We start from the raw sequence: 15,849 nt of genomic DNA, 5'->3' as shown, positions 1-15,849 counted from the left end.
CTATTTTAACATTTACAATAACATTTAGTCAAAAATCGTCTATTGAAGTGACAATTGAGTCACATTGGCTCCTGAAGTTCCAAATGTCTCTATCTACATCAGAATGAGCGTGTGTAAATTAAATTATATGAAAAACATGGCCAATTGTATAAGTAGGCTGTAATAGCACTGTTGTCCACTAGATGGAGCAGCAGCATTAGACATTTTTAATCTTTTTTTATCAGCTTTCAGCATTGGCTAACAAACAAATGCTTAAAGCATTTTCTTTAATTAGTTTTATATTATTACATTGCAAAGAAATATGTGAAATGCTCATATACCATTAAAACAGATTTTCACAATAACATATCCCAAAAATGTGTGTGTGTGTGTGTGTGTGTGTGTGTGTGTGTGTGTGTGTGTGTGTGTGTGTGTGTGTGTGTGTGTGTGTGTAAGCATGCATTATGGAGTTAACTTGAAAAAAATGGTTTGCTTCACTGGAGAATACTGGAGAAACAAAGTAGTTGAAAATGAAAGTGAGCCAATAAGTGGTCTTCTACTGCCCTCTGCTGGCCACTCTTCTTATTAATTGTCTTTTTTTGTATATAGACACTATAAAATCACTTAAATAACAATTACTATTATAACACATTCATATTTTGTCAGAGTTTATCACTTCAATTGTTCTTATGCTTCATATAATTGCTATCAACGTGGTAAATCATGGTAAATAACGCCAGAAACATGGTCAATCATAGTAAAAAAGGTAAATCATGCTAGAATCCTGGTAAATTATTCTAGAATGTGCTATATCATGGTAAATCATCATATAACATGGTATATCAAGGTAAACTATGGAAAATCATGTAAGATTCATGGTAAATCATACTGGAACATGGTAAATCATGAAAAATCACACTGAAATGTAGTATATCATGGTAAATCATGCTTGCTACATAAAACTTAATGTCTTTTGATGCTTTTGTGCTTAACGGCCTGAAAGGCCTTAACTGCTTGAACACCGCTAAATGCTGCTTGCAGCTTTAATTAGGTGTTCAAGCACGAAGTGCTGAAAACCTATTGTATTTGTACTGATTTTTATTATTATTAGGTGTTCAAGCACGAAGTGCTGAAAACCTATTGTATTTGTACTGATTTTTATTATTATTATTATTATTATTATTATTATTCTGCCGTAAAACGCGTCGTGCAGACCAAACCGTAAGTGCTAGAGACTTCATATTTGGGATTAAGGTAGCACAGAAATCGAGGAGAGGTTGAGAGATTATGAGCCCGATTGGCCCATAGGTGGCGCTATAGTAACAAAAACGCGAAAGTGATCATAACTCCTAGACCCTATGTCGTAGACTCAAGTGTCTTATATCATTGGAAAGCTGGAGTCTTGACTTAAAAAACGTATATCTCCGATTTCATTTCCGGTATGCAAATTTTTCCGCCATTTTGAATTTTGTCAAAAAACTACTTTTGCAAACTAGTCCCTGGTTTTTCGCCCGATCGGAACCAAACCAGTGCATAAATGTTCTCTGGAGTCTGAGTATCAATAGTTATCAAAAAAAAGTCGAATTTTCGATTTCCGGTTGCTAGGGGGCGCAAAACGAACGTTGTGGGAGGAGCCTATTTTACTAAAATGGCTATAACTCGAGAAGTGAATGAGATATCTTCACCAAACTTGACACACATGTGTATGGGGACAGTCTGGGGTCACGGTAAAAAAACCGCGTCGATCTAACACTAGGTGGCGCTATAACATTAAAAAAACATAAAAGGGGCTGTGGCCACCTGACCGTTAGTCCGATTGACCTGAAAATTGGTATGCAGTGTCTTGGTCCAAGGCCCCATGTATGTGTAAAAGGATATTGGCGTATCTCAAAAAACATGGCCGCCATCGGCCAATGAAGTTTGAGCACCTGTGAGACGAGGTTAACGGAGGCCAATCGGAACGAAACTCAATGGGCATGTTCGACTCATGGCCCAAGAGGTCTGTAAGAGTTTTGAAAGAAATCGGCCACTAGTTGGCGCTAACGAGTTTTACGGCTCTGTAATCACGTGGTGTTGCACATATCCCCACAAAATGCATATCATTTGATAGATCTCCTCATGATGAACAACTTTGCCTCTAGAACCATTGCTGTCAATCAAATCGTTCATTAAATATTCACGAATATGTTAAAAACCTACTTTTGCGAACTAGTCCCTGGTTTTTTGCCCGATTGGAACCAGACCAGTCTAGGACAATTCTCTGGACTCTCTAGATCAATAATTATTGAAAAAAAGTTGAAATTTGCCATTTGGTTGGCTATAACAGGGTCATTTATAAAATGGGCGTGGCAAAATATAGTCAAAAGCCTATAAATCCTATACGAAAACTCAGAACTTCACAAAAATTGGTGAGCATATGTGACATAACATCCTTAAAAACCATGCCAAATTTTATGGAGATCGGACCATAGGTGGCGCTATAACTGTTAAAAAGCTTTGAAACAATGTATTTCCTATGGCAAATTGCCTGTATTTGCTGTAAATGGTGTTTTGCATTTATTATCATGTAATGTTCATATCATAATGTTCAAAACTAGTGCAGTACAATTCTCTGGACTCTCTAGATCAATAATTATCAGAAAAATTATAACTTCTTCATTTGGATGGCTATAATAGGGTCACTTCAATATGAAGCCTTTACCAAGAAAGCCTATATATCTTCAATGAATGCTCAGATCTTCTTAAAAACAAGTCAGAACATGTGACTCTAAATAAGATAAGAAATAATGCATCTATAACAGTTAAAAACGTTAAAGTTATAACATAATGGCATATTAAGCCAATAAGTGGTATTCTACTGCCCCCTGCTGTTTAAAATAGTCATTTTGTCATGCTACTAACTAATATAATTCTATAATTGTTATTTAGACTTTATAAAATCACTATTTTAACATTTACACTCACATTTAGTCAAAATTAATCTATTGAAGTATTGCTACTGACTATTGTGGCACATTGAGAAATGTGAATCCTGAAGGAGACTTGCAGTAAACATTTTTTTCCATCACATAGTTCAAATGTCTGTATCTACAACAGAATGTGTGTGTGTAGTCCTATATTTCTGAACAAATGCTGAATAATCGGATTAATAGATTACAAAGACATTATGTGAAATGCTTATAGACCATTAAAGTATATTTTCATAATGACACATCCCAATAGCATTGAAAAAATCAACAACAACATTTGTCTTTGTGTGTTTGTGTGTGTGTGTGTGTGTGTGTGTGTGTGTGTGTGTGTGTGTGTGTGTGTGTGTGTGTGTGTGTTTGTGTGTTTGTGTGTGTGTGTGTGTGTGTGTGTGTGTGTGTGTGTGTGTGTGTAAGCATATGTCTAAATAAGATACCTGTGAAAACACTTTATTAATAAGTATAATGGCCAGCAGAGGGCAGTAGAAGACCACTTATTGTTTCAGTTTCATTTTGACAGACTTGATTTTCATCACTATTCTACACTAAAGCAAACCTGTTTTTCCATGTTAACTATTATAAGACAATCATTTTTTGTCAGTTTATCACTTCATGGCTATTGACACTTCACATCAATGCTAGCAATGTGGTAAATCATGGTAAATCACGATAGAAACATGGTAAATCATAGTAAATAATACTATTACATGGAGTATCATGGAAAATCATGCTAGCATTGTGATGAATCATGGTAAATCATGCTACAATCCTGGTAAATCATTCTAGAATGTGGTATATTATGGTAAATCATTCTATAACATGGTAAATCATGGTAAATCATTCTATAACATGGTAAATCATGGTTAACTATGATAAATCATGCTAGAATCATATTAAATCATACTAGAATGTGTTCAATTGTGGTAAACCATGCTAGAGCAGGGTAAATCATGGTGAATCATACTAGAACTTGGTATATCATGGTAAACTATGGTAAATCATACTGGAACATGGTAAATCATGAAAAATCACGCTAAAATTTGGTATATCATGGTAAATCATGCTAAAACAAGGTCTATTCCATCTATGATGTCAGTGTTTCATGCTTGCTACATGAAACTTAATGTCTTTTGATGCTTTTGAGCTTAACTACCTTAACTGCCTTAACTGCTTGAACACCGCTAAATGCTGCTTGCAGCTTTAATTATTATTATTAGGTGTTCAAGCACGAAGTGCTGAAAACCTATTGTATTTGTACTGATTTTTATTATTATTATTATTATTATTATTATTTTTCTTCTGCCGTAAAACGCATTGTGCAGCCCAAACCGTAAGGGCTAGAGAGCTGAAACTTTGTCAGATGGTAGTACAAAAATCGAGGAGAGGTTCAGAGATTATGACCCCGATTGGCCAATAGGTGGCGCTACAGCGATCAATTGCGCGAAACTGCTCATAACTCCTAGACCGTATGTCGTAGACTCAAGTGTCTTATATCATTGGAAAGCTGGACTCCTGACGAAGAAAACGTATATCTCCGATTTCATTTCCGCCATGATAGATTTTCCGCCATTTTGAATTTTGTCGAAAAACTACTTTTGCGAACTAGTCCCTGGTTTTTCGCCCGATCGGAACCAAACCAGTGCCGAAATGTTCTCTGGAGTCTGAATATCAATAATTATCAAAAAAAAGTTGAAATTTTGATTAACTGTCGCTAGAGGGCGCAAAATGAATGTTGTGGGCGGAGCCTATTTTACTAAAATGGCTATAACTCAAGAAGTAAATGAGATAGCTTCACCAAACTCGGTACACATGTGAATGAGTTGATTTTGAGGTCACAGTAAAAAAACCGCGTCGATCTAACACTAGGTGGCGCTATAACATTAAAAAAACATAAAAGGGGGTGTGGCCACCTGACCGTTAGTCCGATTGACCTGAAAATTGGTATGCAGTGTCTTGGTCCAAGGCCCCATGTATGTGTAAAAGGATATTGGCGTATCTCAAAAAACATGGCCGCCATCGGCCAATAAATTTGAGCACCTGTGAGACGAGGTTAACGGAGGCCAATCGGAACGAAACTCAATGGGCATGTTCGACTCATGGCCCAAAAGGTCTGTAAGAGTTTTGAAAGAAATCGGCCACTAGTTGGCGCTAACGAGTTTTACGGCTCTGTAATCACGTGGTGTTGCACACATCCCCACAAAATGCATATCATTTGATAGATCTCCTCATGATGAACAACTTTGCCTCTAGAACCATTGCTGTCAATCAAACCGTTCATTAAATATTCACGAATATGTTAAAAACCTACTTTTGCGAACTAGTCCCTGGTTTTTCGCCCGATCGGAACCAGACCAGTCTAGGACAATTCTCTGGACTCTCTAGATCAATAATTATTGAAAAAGTTGAACTTTTTTATTTTTTGCATGGTATTAAAGGGTTATTTAGAAAAGGGGCGTGACAAAATGCACCCAAAAGCCTATAAATCCTAAAGGAAAACTCAGAACTTCACAGAAATGGATGAGCATATGTGTCATAACAGACTGAAGAAGCATGCAAAGTTTCATGGAGATCGGACAATAGGTGGCGCTATAACTGTTGAAAAGCTTTAAAACCATACATTTCCTATGGTAAATTGCCTGTATTGGCTGTAAATGGTCTTTTCCATCTATGATTGTATAATTTTCATATCTTAATGTTTAAAACCAGTGCAGTACAATTATCTGGACTCTCTAGATCAATAATTATCAGAAAAGGTATAATTACTTCAGTTGGATGGCTATAATAGAGTGTAAATCGGATGGCTATAACAGCTTGGATGGCTATAACAGCCAATAAGTGGTATTTTACTGGCCCCTGCTGTCATTTCATCATACTACTCTCTAATATTTTTATATATAATTGATATTTAGACTTTATTAAATCATTATTTTAACATTTACAATCACATTTTGTCAAAATGCATATATTGCTCTGTACTCTCTACAACAATAATTATAGGAAAATGTATAACTTCTTCATTTGGATGACTATAATAGGGTCACTTCAATATGTAGCCTTGACTGAAAGCCAATATCTTTTCAATAAATGCTTATAGCTTCTTAAAAAAAGGTCAAGAACAGATAAAACGGCTTGAAAAAAGGCTAACAGCCAATAAGTGGTATTTTACTGCCCCCTGCTGTTTAAAAAAAGTCATTTTGTCACACTACTCAACTATAATTAATATTTAGACTTTATAAATTCACTATTTTAACATTTACAATAACATTTAGTCAAAAATCGTCTATTGAAGTGACAATTGAGTCACATTGGCTCCTGAAGTTCCAAATGTCTCTATCTACATCAGAATGAGCGTGTGTAGATTAAATGATATGAAAAACATGGCCTATTGTATAAGTAGGCTGTAATAGCACTATTGTCCACTAGATGGAGCAGCAGCATTAGACATTTTTAATCTTTTTTTATCAGCTTTCAGCATTGGCTAACAAACAAATGCTTAAAGCATTTTCTTTAATTAGTTTTATATTATTACATTGCAAAGAAATATGTGAAATGCTCACATACCATTAAAACAGATTTTCACAATAACATATCCCAAAAGTGTGTGTGTGTGTGTGTGTGTGTGTGTGTGTGTGTGTGTGTGTGTGTGTGTGTGTGTGTGTGTGTGTGTGTGTGTGTGTGTGTGTGTGTAAGCATATGTCTAAATAAGATACCTGTGAAAACACTTTATTAATAAGTATAATGGCCTGCAGAGGGCAGTAGAAGACCACTTATTGGCTCAGTTTCATTTTGACAGACTTGATTTTCATCACTATTCTACACTAAAGCAAACCTGTTTTTCCATGTTAACTATTATAAGACAATCATTTTTTTTGTCAGTTTATCACTTCATGGCTATTGACACTTCACATCAATGCTAGCAATGTGGTAAATCATGGTAAATCACGATAGAAACATGGTAAATCATAGTAAATAATACTATTACATGGAGTATCATGGCAAATCATAATAGCAATGTGATGAATCATGGTAAATCATGCTACAATCCTGGTAAATCATTCTAGAATGTGGTATATTATGGTAAATCATTCTATAACATGGTAAATCATGGTAAATCATTCTATAACATGGTAAATCATGGTTAACTATGATAAATCATGCTAGAATCATATTAAATCATACTAGAATGTGTTCAATTGTGGTAAACCATGCTAGAGCAGGGTAAATCATGGTGAATCATACTAGAACTTGGTATATCATGGTAAACTATGGTAAATCATGCTAGATTCATGGTAAATCATACTGGAACATGGTAAATCATGAAAAATCACGCTAAAATTTGGTATATCATGGTAAATCATGCTAAAACAAGGTCTATTCTATGATGTCAGTGTTTCATGCTTGCTACATGAAACTTAATGTCTTTTGATGCTTTTGAGCTTAACTGCCTTAACTGCCTTAACTGCTTGAACACCGCTAAATGCTGCTTGCAGCTTTAATTATTATTATTATTATTATTATTATTCTGCCGTAAAACGCGTCGTGCAGACCAAACCGTAAGTGCTAGAGACTTCATATTTGGGATTAAGGTAGCACAGAAATCGAGGAGAGGTTGAGAGAGTATGAGCCCGATTGGCCCATAGGTGGCGCTATAGTAACAAAAACGTGAAAGTGATCATAACTCCTAAACCCTATGTCGTAGACTCAAGTGTCTTATATCATTGGAAAGCTGGACTCTTGACTTAAAAAACGTATATCTCCGATTTCATTTCCGGTATGCAAATTTTTCCGCCATTTTGAATTTTGTCAAAAAACTACTTTTGCGAACTAGTCCCTGGTTTTTCGCCCGATCGGAACCAAACCAGTGCAGAAATGTTCTCTGGAGTCTGAATATCAATAATTATCAAAAAAAAGTCGAATTTTCGATTTCCGGTTGCTAGGGGGCGCAAAATGAACGTTGTGGGAGGAGCCTATTTTACTAAAATGGCTATAACTCAAGAAGGAAATGAGATATCTTCACCAAACTTGGTCCACATATTAATGAGTTCAATTTGAGGTCGCAGTAAAAAAACCGCGTCGATCTAGCACTAGGTGGCGCTATAACATTGAAAAAACATAAAAGGGGGTGTGGCCACCTGACCGTTAGTCCGATTGACCTGAAAATTGGTATGCAGTGTCTTGGTCCAAGGTGCCATGTATGTGTAAAAGGATATTGGCGTATCTAAAAAAACATGGCCGCCATCGGCCAATTAAATTTGAGCACCTGTGAGACAAGGTTAACGGAGGCCAATCGGAACGAAACTCTATGGGCATGTTCGACTCATGGCCCAAGAGGTCTGTAAGAGTTTTGAAACAAAATCGGCCACTAGTTGGCGCTAACGAGTTTTACGGCTCTGTAATCACGTGGTGTTGCACACATCCCCACAATATGCACATCATTTGATAGATCTCCTTATGCTGAACAACTTTGCCTCTAGAACCATTGCTGTCAATCAAACCGTTCATTAAATATTCACGGATATGTTAAAAACCTACTTTTGCGAACTAGTCCCTGGTTTTTTGCCCGATCGGAATCAGACCAGTCTAGGACAATTCTCTGGACTCTCTAGATCAATAATTATTGAAAAAAAGTTGAACTTTTTTATTTTTCTTATGGTATTAAAGGGTTATTTAGAAAAGAGGCGTGACAAAATGCACCCAAAAGCCTATAAATCATAAATAAAAACTCAGAACTTCACAAAAATTGATGAGCATATGTGTCATACCATGGTGAAGAAGCATGAAACGTTTCATGGAGATCGGACAATAGGTGGCGCTATAACTGTTGAAAAGCTTTAAACCCATGTATTTCCTATGGTAAATTGCCTGTATTGGCTGTAAATGGTCTTTTCCATCTATGATCGTATAATTTTCATATCTTAATGTTTAAAACCAATGCAGTACAATTATCTGGACTCTCTAGATCAATAATTATCAGAAAAGGTATAATTACTTCATTTGGATGGCTATAATAGAGTGTAAATCGGATGGCTATAACAGATATAACAGCTTGGATGGCTATAACAGCCAATAAGTGGTATTTTACTGCCCCCTGCTGTCATTTCATCATACTACTATCTAATATTTTTATATATAATTGATATTTAGACTTTATTAAATCATTATTTTAACATTTACAATCACATTTTGTCAAAATGCATCTATTGCTCTGTACTCTCTACAACAATAATTATAGGAAAATGTATAACTTCTTCATTTGGATGACTATAATAGGGTCACTTCAATATGTAGCCTTGACCGAAAGCCAATATCTTTTCAATAAATGCTCATAGCTTCTTAAAAAAAGGTCGAGAACAGCTATAACAGCTTGAAAAAGGCTAACAGCCAATAAGTGGTATTTTACTGCCCCCTGCTGTTTAAAAAAAGTCATTTTGTCACACTACTCAACTATAATTAATATTTAGACTTTATAAATTCACTATTTTAACATTTACAATAACATTTAGTCAAAAATCGTCTATTGAAGTGACAATTGAGTCACACTGGCTCCTGAAGTTCCAAATGTCTCTATCTACATCAGAATGAGCGTGTGTAGATTAAATTATATGAAAAACATGGCCTATTGTATAAGTAGGCTGTAATAGCACTGTTGTCCACTAGATGGAGCAGCAGCATTAGACATTTTTAATCTTTTTTTATCAGCTTTCAGCATTGGCTAACAAACAAATGCTTAAAGCATTTTCTTTAATTAGTTTTATATTATTACATTGCAAAGAAATATGTGAAATGCTCATATACCATTAAAACAGATTTTCACAATAACATATCCCAAAAATGTGTGTGTGTGTGTGTGTGTGTGTGTGTGTGTGTGTGTGTGTGTGTGTGTGTGTGTGTAAGCATATGTTTAAATAAGATACCTGTGAAAACACTTTATTAATAAGTATAATGGCCAGCAGAGGGCAGTAGAATACCACTTATTGGCTCAGTTTCATTTTGACAGACTTGATTTTCATCACTATTCTACACTAAAGCAAACCTGTTTTTCCATGTTAACTATTATAAGACAATCATTTTTTTGTCAGTTTATCACTTCATGGCTATTGACACTTCACATCAATGCTAGCAATGTGGTAAATCATGGTAAATCACGATAGAAACATGGTAAATCATAGTAAATAATACTATTACATGGTGTACCATGGCAAATCATGCTAGCAATGTGATGAATCATGGTAAATCATGCTACAATCCTGGTAAATCATTCTAGAATGTGGTATATCATGGTAAATCATTCTATAACATGGTAAATCATGGTAAATCATTCTATAACATGGTAAATCATGGTAAACTATGATAAATCATGCTAGAATCATATTAAATCATACTAGAATGTGTTCAATTGTGATAAACTATGCTAGAGCAGGGTAAATCATGGTGAATCATACTAGAACTTGGTATATCATGGTAAACTATGGTAAATCATACTGGAACATGGTAAATCATGAAAAATCACGCTAAAATTTGGTATATCATGGTAAATCATGCTAAAACAAGGTCTATTCCATCTATGATGTCAGTGTTTCATGCTTGCTACATGAAACTTAATGTCTTTTGATGCTTTTGAGCTTAACTGCCTTAACTGCCTTAACTGCTTGAACACCGATAAATGCTGCTTGTTAGGTGTTCAAGCACGAAGTGCTGAAAACCTATTGTAATTGTACTGATTTTTAGGTGTTCAAGCACGAAGTGCTGAAAACCTATTGTAATTGTACTGATTTTTATTATTATTAGGTGTTCAAGCACGAAGTGCTGAAAACCTATTGTAATTGTACTGATTAGGTGTTCAAGCACGAAGTGCTGAAAACCTATTGTAATTGTACTGATTTTTATTATTATTATTATTATTTTCCCCTAAAACGCATCGTGCAGCCCAAACCGTAAGTGCTAGAGACTTGAAACTTTGGCATAAGGTAGTACAAAAATCGAGGAGAGGTTATCAAAGTATGAGGCCGATTGGCCCATAGGTGGCGCTATAGCGCAAAAAACAAAAAAAATGCACTCTTTTGCTTAAATCTCAATAACCCTTTGTCGCAGCCTCAAGTGTCTTATATCATTGGAATCCTTGGCTCAGGCCGAACAAAAAAGGCCTCAAGGATTTCATTTCCGGTATGCAAATTTTTTCGCAATTTCCGGTTTTGTCTAAAACCTACTTTTGCGAACTAGTCCCTGGTTTTTCGTCCGATTGGAACCAAACCAGTGCAGAAAGATTCTCTGGACACTGAATATCAATAATTATCGAAAAAATGTTGAAATTTCGATTCAAGGTCGCTAGGGGGTGTCCAAACGTTCGAAGGAGGCGGAGCTAATTTTACTAAAATGGGTATAACTCGTGAACGAAACGAAATATTTTCACCAAACTTTGTACACATATGTATGAGCTCAATCTGAGGTCACAGTAAAAAAACCGCGTCGATCTAACACTAGGTGGCGCTATAACATTAAAAAAACATAAAAGGGGGTGTGGCCACCTGATCGTTAGTCCGATTGACTTGAAAATTGGTATGCAGTGTCTTGGTCCAAGGTGCCATGTATGTGTAAAAGGATATTGGCATATCTCAAAAAACATGGCCGCCATCGGCCAATGAAGTTTGAGCACCTGTGAGACGAGGTTAACGGAGGCCAATCGGAACGAAACTCTATGGGCATGTTCGATTCATGGCCCAAGAGGTCTGTAAGAGTTTTGAAAGAAATCGGCCACTAGTTGGCGCTAACGAGTTTTACGGCTCTGTAATCACGTGGTGTTGCACACATCCCCACAAAATGCATATCATTTGATAGATCTCCTCATGATGAACAACTTTGCCTCTAGAACCATTGCTGTCAATCAAACCGTTCATTAAATATTCACGAATATGTTAAAAACCTACTTTTGCGAACTAGTCCCTGGTTTTTCGCCCGATCGGAACCAGACCAGTCTAGGACAATTCTCTGAACTCTCTAGATCAATAATTATTAAAAAAAAGTTGAAATTTTGCAATTGTGTGGCTGTAACAGGGTCATTTAGAAAAGGGGCGTGGCAAAATACACTCAAAAGCCTATAAATCAAAAATAAAAACTCAGAACTTCACAAAAATTGGTGAGCATATATGAAATAACATCATTAACAAGCATGCAACATTTTATGTAGATCGGACAATAGGTGGCGCTATAACTGTTAAAAAGCTTTAAAACCATATATTTCCTATGGTAAATTGCCTGTATTGGCTGTAAATGGTCTTTTCCATCTATTATGTCAGTGGTTAAATTAATGCTAAATAAAACTTAATGTCTTTTGATGCTTTTGTGCTTAACGGCCTTAAAGGCCTTAACTGCTTGAACACCGCTAAATGCTGCTTGCAGCTTTAATTATTAGGTGTTCAAGCACGAAGTGCTGAAAACCTATTGTTTCTGTACTGATTTTTAGGTGTTCAAGCACGAAGTGCTGAAAACCTATTGTATTTGTACTGATTTTTATTATTATTATTATTATTATTATTATTTTTCTTCTGCCGTAAAACGCATCGTGCAGCCCAAACCGTAAGTGCTGGAGCTCTGAAACTTTGTCAGATGGTAGTACAAAAATCGAGGAGAGGTTCAGAGAGTATGACCCCGATTGGCCTATAGGTGGCGCTACAGCAATCAATTGCGCGTAACTGCTCATAACTCCGAAACCGTAAGGCGTAGACTCAAGTGTCTTATATCATTGGAAAGCTGGACTCTTAACTTAAAAAACGTATATCTCCGATTTCATTTCCGCCATGATAGATTTTCCGCCATTTTGAATTTTGTTAAAAAACGACTTTTGCGAACTAGTCCCTGGTTTTTTGCCCGATTGCAACCAAACCAGTGTAGAAATGTTCTCTGGAGTCTGAATATCAATAATTATTGAAAAAAAGTTGAATTTTCGATTTTCGGTTGCTAGGGGGCGCAAAATGAACGTTGTGGGAGGAGCCTATTTTACTAAAATGGCTATAACTCGAGAAGTAAATGAGATATCTTCACCAAACTTGACACACATGTGTATGAGGACAGTCTGGGGTCACAGTAAAAAAACAGCGTCGATCTAACACTAGGTGGCGCTATAACATTAAAAAAACATAAAAGGGGGTGTGGCCACCTGACCGTTAGTCCGATTGACTTGAAAATTGGTATGCAGTGTCTTGGTCCAAGGTGCCATGTATGTGTAAAAGGATATTGGCGTATCTTAAAAAACATGGCCGCCATCGGCCAATGAAGTTTGAGCACCTGTGAGACGAGGTTAACGGAGGCCAATCGGAACGAAACTCAATGGGCATGTTCGACTCATGGCCCAAGAGGTCTGTAAGAGTTTTGAAAGAAATCGGCCACTAGTTGGCGCTAACGAGTTTTATGGCTCTGTAATCACGTGGTGTTGCACACATCCCCACAATATGCATATCATTTGATAGATCTCCTCATGTTGAACAACTTTGCCTCTAGAACCATTGCTGTCAATAAAAATGTTCATTAAATATTCACGAATATGTTAAAAACCTACTTTTGCGAACTAGTCCCTGGTTTTTTGCCCGATCGGAACCAGACCAGTCTAGGACAATTCTCTGGACTCTCTAGATCAATAATTATCGAAAAAAAGTTGAACTTTTTTATTTTTTGCATGGTATTAAAGGGTTATTTAGAAAAGGGGCGTGACAAAATGCACCCAAAAGCCTATAAATCCTTAAGGAAAACTCAGAACTTCACAAAAATGGATGAGCATATGTGTCATAACAGGCTAAAGAAGCATGCAAAGTTTCATGGAGATCGGACAATAGGTGGCGCTATAACTGTTGAAAAGCTTTAAAACCATACATTTCCTATGGTAAATTGCCTGTATTGGCTGTAAATGGTCTTTTCCATCTATGATCGTATAATTTTCATATCTTAATGTTTAAAACCAGTGCAGTACAATTATCTGGACTCTCTAGATCAATAATTATCAGAAAAGGTATAATTACTTCAGTTGGATGGCTATAATAGAGTGTAAATCGGATGGCTATAACAGCTTGGATGGCTATAACAGCCAATAAGTGGTATTTTACTGCCCCCTGCTGTCATTTCATCATACTACTCTCTAATATTTTTATATATAATTGATATTTAGACTTTATTAAATCATTATTTTAACATTTACAATCACATTTTGTCAAAATTCATCTATTGCTCTGTACTCTCTAGAACAATAATTATAGGAAAATGTATAACTTCTTCATTTGGATGACTATAATAGGGTCACTTCAATATGTAGCCTTGACCGAAAGCCAATATCTTTTCAATAAATGCTCATAGCTTCTTAAAAAAAGGTCAAGAACAGCTATAACAGCTTGAAAAAGGCTAACAGCCAATAAGTGGTATTTTACTGCCCCCTGCTGTTTAAAAAAAAGTCATTTTGTCACACTACTCAACTATAATTAATATTTAGACTTTATAAATTCACTATTTTAACATTTACAATAACATTTAGTCAAAATCGTCTATTGAAGTGACAATTGAGTCACATTGGCTCCTGAAGTTCCAAATGTCTCTATCTACATCAGAATGAGCGTGTGTAAATTAAATTATATGAAAAACATGGCCTATTGTATAAGTAGGCTGTAATAGCACTGTTGTCCACTAGATGGAGCAGCAGCATTAGACATTTTTAATCTTTTTTTTATCAGCTTTCAGCATTGGCTAACAAACAAATGCTTAAAGCATTTTCTTTAATTAGTTTTATATTATTACATTGCAAAGAAATATGTGAAATGCTCATATACCATTAAAACAGATTTTCACAATAACATATCCCAAAAATGTGTGTGTGTGTGTGTGTGTGTGTGTGTGTGTGTGTGTGTGTGTGTGTGTGTGTGTGTGTGTGTGTGTGTGTGTGTGTGTGTGTGTGTGTGTAAGCATGCATTATGGAGTTAACATGAAAAAAATGGTTTGCTTCACTGGAGAATACTGGAGAAACAAAGTAGTTGAAAATGAAAGTGAGCCAATAAGTGGTCTTCTACTGCCCTCTGCTGGCCACTCTTCTTATTAATAGTCTTTTTTTGTATATAGACACTATAAAATCACTTAAATAACAATTACTATTATAACACATTAATATTTTGTCAGAGTTTATCACTTCAATTGTTCTTATGCTTCATATAATTGCTATCAACGTGGTAAATCATGGTAAATAACGCCAGAAACATGGTAAATCATAGTAAAAAAGGTAAATCATGCTAGAATCCTGGTAAATTATTCTAGAATGTGCTATATCATGGTAAATCATCATATAACATGGTATATCAAGGTAAACTATGGAAAATCATGTAAGATTCATGGTAAATCATACTGGAACATGGTAAATCATGAAAAATCACACTGAAATGTAGTATATCATGGTAAATCATGCTTGCTACATAAAACTTAATGTCTTTTGATGCTTTTGTGCTTAACGGCCTGAAAGGCCTTAACTGCTTGAACACCGCTAAATGCTGCTTGCAGCTTTAATTATTATTATTATTATTCTCCGCTAAAACGCATCGTGCAGACCAAACCGTAAGTGCTAGAGACTTGAAACTTTGTCAGATGGTAGTACAAAAATCGAGGAGAGGTTATCAAATTATGAGCCCGATTGGCCTATAGGTGGCGCTATAGCAACCAATTGCACGAAACTGCTCATAACTCCTAGACCGTATGTCGTAGACTCAAGTGTCTTATATCACTGGAAAGCTGGAAACCTGAAGTAAAAAATGTATATCTCCGATTTCATTTCCGCCATGATAGATTTTCCGCCATTTTGAATTTTGTCGAAAAACTACTTTTGCGAACTAGTCCCTGGTTTTTTGCCCGATCGGAACCAAACCAGTGCCAAAATGTTCTC

Source organism: Siphateles boraxobius, unplaced genomic scaffold, assembly GCF_051911475.1.
Source record: "Siphateles boraxobius isolate OS27281-9 unplaced genomic scaffold, OSU_SipBor_1 17, whole genome shotgun sequence".
NCBI classification, from domain to species: Eukaryota; Metazoa; Chordata; class Actinopteri; order Cypriniformes; family Leuciscidae; genus Siphateles; species Siphateles boraxobius.
This window is presented reverse-complemented; position numbering follows the sequence as displayed.